This window comes from Clupea harengus, chromosome 26 (assembly GCF_900700415.2).
Source record: "Clupea harengus chromosome 26, Ch_v2.0.2, whole genome shotgun sequence".
Classification (NCBI taxonomy): domain Eukaryota; kingdom Metazoa; phylum Chordata; class Actinopteri; order Clupeiformes; family Clupeidae; genus Clupea; species Clupea harengus.
The window spans coordinates 5,982,651-5,988,838 of NC_045177.1; positions in this window are offsets into that span (position 1 = coordinate 5,982,651).

Sequence of the window (6,188 nt, forward strand, 5' to 3'; positions counted from 1 at the left end):
GGCAAATGTTAAGAAAAGGGGTACAAGATGCAGCAGATATGGATTTGACCCAGGTCTATTATTGTGGTGGTAAATGCCTCTGGAAGAAAACTGAGATGTATTTTTATTTCTCTCCCGACTTTCTTTCTTCCTCCCCTTCCATCCTCTCCGTCCCCCCCCCCTCCCCTCTCCTCCGTCCCCCCCTCCCCTCTCTCTCCCGCAGTGGCCCTGAGTAGGTCATGCTCTGGGCCGCTCCTTCTCTGTGAGCTGCCCATGGCTGTGAATGTGTAGTGACGTGTGTGTTACTAGGACCCAGGCTGGAGGCACGAAGCATTCAACTCGCTGTGCTGTCCTGCCTACATGAGCCGAGCTCGGTCACACAATGAAGAGAAGGGAGAGTAGTAGTTTTAAACCGGGCGGCAGGTCCCTGTTTTTGTTTTTTATCGAGCTGGGGTGTGGTGGCAACTTGAATGATCTTTGCTCATATGCGTCCCGTTTTTGCCGTCTTTCTTTCTGTCTTTTTTCCTTTCTTTTTGTTTTGTTTTGAGGGGGGTTCACACGTTTGGCAGTCCAGGCCGCTTTGACTCTGAAGACCTGCGGTGTCGGTGACGTAATCACCCCCCACCCTGGCGGAGCCACGCGGCCATGTGCCACCGCCGTGGAAGAGAGGAGGAGGAGGAGGAGGACGAGGAGGAGGAGATGCCACTCACTAACAGCTCTACTCCTCTCGCGTCTCAAACGCTGAACCGCGTCTATCTTGACATCTGTAGGTGCAGCCCCTCCTCCTCCAACTCCTCCCCCTCTTCGATCCCCCCTCCCTCCCTCCCTCCCTCCTTCTCTCCCTCCCTCCTTCTCTCCAGCACTGCAGTGCTCTGCAGAGAACTGTCCTCCCCCTGACAGCCCACTGCAACCCCAGCTGCCACTCTTTCGATTGTATGATGCCACCCCCCCCCCCCCAATTCTAAAATCCCATCCACATCTATCTAAACAACCTGACAGGTTGAGCGCACGTCAGCCTTTATCTTTATAGATGGCTGTCCTGGTCCTGCCTTAAATCAAAGGTGGTGAGTGGGGCTGGTGGTGTGGGGGGGGGGGGGGGGTGTGCCTGTGTGGTTGATTAAACAAGTGCACCACACATCTTGGAAGGGAAGATAAGGAGGGGCCGAGGAAGAGATATTGACTGGTTTGAGAGCCGCATTGGCAACCACGCCACAGTTCCTGTGGAATTATTAGCTGACACTGTGAAAGGTTAGGCCTTCCTCTTCTAATGCTTCACACTGCTGGGGGGCAGAGGTCATGAACCCTGGCACACTCCAGTGGGATTACTCAAGGCCCCATGCACAGGCGACCCCTCACGCCCCCTGCACCAGATCAAACACCCGAGAAAGAAAAGGGGGGGGGGGGGGTCATCAAGTAGACAAGATGGCAGCTCGCCGACGTTTAGGGTTTTGTTGTTTGTTTGTGGGTGTCGTTTGCAACTAGACTTTTGACTGTTTGCGAAGATGTGTCTTGACTGTACTGCACATAAATGCACCTTTTAAAATGATGTACTGTGTTGTCGGAGAAAGACATAGCAAAACTTATACGAGTTTTCCCAGAAAGATGTTTTTTTTAGTACCTCATGGTCCTCCCTTGTTGCTTGGTAGTCCATCCCTCTCTTAGACACCTGCAATCTCTTTTAATTCCATCCAAACCACCGTAGTCATGGGAACAGAGGACCCAGCAGCCTGGGGGAAGAGTGGGAATGAACAATGAGGCAGAACCTGTCCTTGTTGAAATGTGAACTTTGACATGGTGACCATTGAACGCTCAACTAGAAGGGAACAAATAGGCCTATTACAGGCATGCATATTCTAAGCCTACATTCAAACTTTACTGTCAAGAAGCACAAGAACTGCTACTCGACTTCAAAGAACAGAAAAGACAAATATGGCTTAAAGTTCTGTGAGTCCTGGATCAACTGTGAAACTGCTTGTGTAAAAGCTATAATGTTCAAGCGTTTACAATGTCTGGTTAGAAAAAGACTAGACATCCAAAGCAAATGTCTCCGTTATCTATGCAAAAATGCAGTTCCTTTTTTTTTTTTTTTTTTGGTGTGCCTTGGTGTAGCACCCCCTAGTGGCCGGAGGAGCGCTGTGACACAGCAGTTTACTGAGACAAAAGCACAGCTGAAGGCACCACAGGGACAAAGGCCTTGCTCAGCCGTCCTCTCCCGTTCACCACCATAGCTAACTCTCTTCTTATGAAGCTCCTGATGACGCCTACTGCTGAAGGGAGCTATTGAAAAGCAATTTATTGAACAGATTTCGATAAAAAAAAAATAGACTGGACAGTACCTAGTGCCACAGAATACGGACCTCTGGCCACTGGTGGAAACGAGAAGTAATGTCTTATTTCATTCTGTCCCACTTAAGGTGTGGGAGTGAGAGGATTTGCTGCGGACAGGTTTTCGTAAATGAATGACTCCATTTGCTCAATGATACAGCTACTCCTTCAATCCTAGCTCCTTTTTCCTTCCAATAATATGCTACTGTAAAGCAATCCGATTGCTCTTCTAAAATTTTTTGCTACGGTCTTTAAGGGGAAAACAAATCATATTCAGGTGTAAGATGACTGTCATTTTTACTCTTCTGATGGTTTTAGCCATTTCTTGGACAATGTCTAATAGAGAATTCTATTTTTCAACTTTGCAAATGTCTGTATTTTTTGTAGCGGAAAGCCAAAAAATAAAACGATTCTCTGGTGTTGTTTCTTTTAAAATAAAAATCAAACTTCTAAATCATGTCTTGGTTATATTGTGGTGCATTGGAGACTTAACAAAGCATAAAATGTGTCTTGACGCCGTGGTTGCTATGGTTCTGCTTGCAAACAGTTTAATGCATCGCTTTTTACAGTTGTTCATTTTTAATGCAACCAAAATAACTGTAAAAAAATTACAAATAAATCCAAAAAAGAAAATACAACACACTCTCAGCAGTTTATACATATATGCCTCAAGCACTCACATGACCACTTACAACTCACTTTTCTTTTAAATATATATATAATTTATATATTTTATATATAGTCATGACTTCTGTACAGAAGAATGAGGCTACAAATCATATTTTTGTTTATTAGTTTACCAATACAGGCCACTGTGGAAATGTCAACATCATACAAGTCAAGTCTTGTGTGGAGCCGGTTAAGGCTTAAAGCAACATGTTACATGCTTTGGCTGTTGTCACTCATATTTATGTTATTTTCAGGGTACTGTACACATACACAGAAAGAAAAAAAATGTCCATAGCTTCATGTGCTTGATATTGGTTTTCAATGTTCCCAGACATCGCTTCACATTTTTGTTCTGTGGGAGTGGAGGAAGCAAGACAACTCAAGAAAGAAAGGGAGAGGAGGATCAAGAGACGAAAGAAAGAGGAAAAGGAGGATCAGGAGAATGAGGGAGAGGAGGAATACCAGGGCAGGGAGCAGGAGACCCTCCACAGCTGACAGGTGAAAAAAAAAAAAAAAAAGAGCGAAAAATTAAAGTTCGACTGCCATGCCAAGAATGAGTCACTGTGAAATGATAGGAAGACCCGAAAAGGGTCGTCCTAGGAACCAATCCCATTCACTGTTTTGGTTCTGAACTGCATTGTTTTTCATGTCCAAATGAACCAAGTTTGTGAGTTCAAGCTCTTTGCTGTTCATACATGAAGCAGGTGTAAGATATTTCGAGAGTTGCGAGACAAAAAAAAAAAAAAAAAAAAGAGAAAAACTGATTAAAGAAAGACAAGCAGGAAGATGAAAAAAGCCAGTGTGTGAGCCTACGCCCTCGGATCCGCAGGCCTCCTTCAGTGTCTGCGATGTGAAAACATGAGTCTGAAATGGATGTAAACATAACAAATTCAAGCCTCTTCCAAATGAGCACAATGCGATGGCGGCACCAGACGGAGCTGAAGCGACCGTCTTGACCACCGCCGCCGTCTGCACTGATCGTCTACTGCCCCCTGGTGGCTGTGCAGGGTGGCCACAGTATCGGCGTTAATAAGAGTGCTACATTGTAGTAATACTGCCTTATTTATTATTAACAACATAATGAACATAAACGCATCAAATCAACATTCAATACAAGACAAAGAACAAGTAAAACATAACAATGGCAGTCAGCTGATCGTGGTCTACCGATGGGTAAATGCCGACAAAATCTTCCAGTTGGCAAGAACGGTGTTCTGATTAGAAACCATCTTAACTAGTGCTTCTCAAAATGAAAAAAAAATAATAATAATAATTATAATCTAAGCAAGAGTATTTCCCCATCGTCAGCCAGGGAGGTCTAAATGAATCGTAGAACATCGCCTTGCTAACAGTGGCAATCCACCTCTTTTTTTGACGAGGCAATTGAGCCTTCTCTAGAAAAGGCAGAGAGGGGAACAGCTTGGGATCCAAAGACAGCATGACGTCTTCGGCATGAGACCAGACTGGAAATCGATATTTAATAAAAACCCTAAAAACCTGGTGTAGCGTTTTGTTTTGCCCTGCTCACAGCAACACTTCAGCTCCTCATTCTGGGCCTCGGATTGGACTCGAAAAGCAAAAAAAGAAAAAACCGTGCCGATTGGATGAAGAGGTTGATGAGATGGAACCTGGTGTTGTGGTGTCAAGCTCCAAAACTCATTTCAAGTAAGGCAACATGTTCATGAGAGACAGCATCGTAAAAATGGAGGACATGTCGAGGAAGAGGGAGCATGCTGGGATGGATCGTGTCGGAGAGGACTGCCGCCCCCCCCCCCCCCGGAAGAGGGCACCGCCCAGGGCAGGAGGACTAATCCTGCCTGGAGTATTTTCAAGTGCATTTCAAAACAAAAACCAAAAAAAATAAATGGAGATGAGGTTAAGTCAATGCAAATACATAGAAAACTTTGTATGAAGTCATGAGATTTTTTAAAGGAATGTTCTTAAAACCTAGATAAAAAATAAATGGAATGAGCTGTACAGGTCATACAGGTGTCCAGATTCTGGAGCTCCGAGAGAGACTGTATCAGACTAGCATCATTCTACACCTTACACCTAGTCCTGTACCTGGCCAAGGATGGGGAGTTAAGGACTGCAAAAAAGTGCAACAGGTCTCTCTGGCTTTAGTTATGTAAACTTGTCACTCAAAATCTCTACATGGTTTTTGGTGCAAGGTGCCAAGAAAAAGTAGCACAGGCTTTTTTTTTTTTTTTTTCATTGTGAAGCTAAGTGTCTGGGCAGTTTTCAAACATTCTCCATGTGTATGGGTGCATGGGGACAGGTTTAGGGCAAAAGATAACTATTAGGAACATCAACTTTTAAAGACTTCATAGTACATTTTCCTCAGATTGTTGACCAAACTGGTTAAAAACTTAGCAAAAAAAAAAAAACAGCAGAAGGGGCAATGCAGACAAGGACCAGAGACTAAGTCTTGCTGGGATATGTAGTCCACAGACTGGAAGCAAAGACTACAGTCAGACTGGGCTACATGTCAGTAATGTCATGACGACACTCATGAAAACAAGAACATCATCCATCACTTTGTAATTGTTCAGCTGGGGGGGGGCAGTCTGGGCTAACTTGTGCAAACCCATTGTGTGGTAACAGTTCGATGAATGGCCAATCAGGGATTCCCAACCTCCCACAGCAGTGAAGGATCAGGACCAACCAACAAGCCTCCCGGCTTTGGCTGGATCCCTCCTTTACCTTCATCCCTGGGGCCACCAAAACCATTCTGAGGAACTTAAATTACACCGGATGGCTCAGTGAGGTCTCACTAATGGCTCAGTCAAAACTCAACTGGGTCTCAAAAAGGTCCATTCTATCCTCTTCCCTTGGGATTCACTATGGATGAGCCGAGCCTTCTGTATCCATGTCTCCCTGAGCAACCAGAGTCTCAGCGAGGGACATCAGGTGGGGTGGGTACAGTATTTGTCAAAAAAGGGGGGGTGGGGGGGTAGTCCCCCTTAGCTTATGTCCGAGATGCTCAAGGGACTCAGAATAGTTACAAACAAAGCTTGTGGGGAAGGGGGGCGGGGGGCTCTAATTAGGCATTTCAGTACAAAGACAAGAAGGCGAGGGCCTCTTCAAGTCACAGGTAAAGGCAGTTGGCTGCTGGGACACATTGCTTCTGTAGCACAAGGGGGGCGAGAGAGAGAGAGAGAGAGAGAGAGAGAGAGAGAGAGAGAATGCAGCTGGCGGGAATAGGAAAGAGAGCA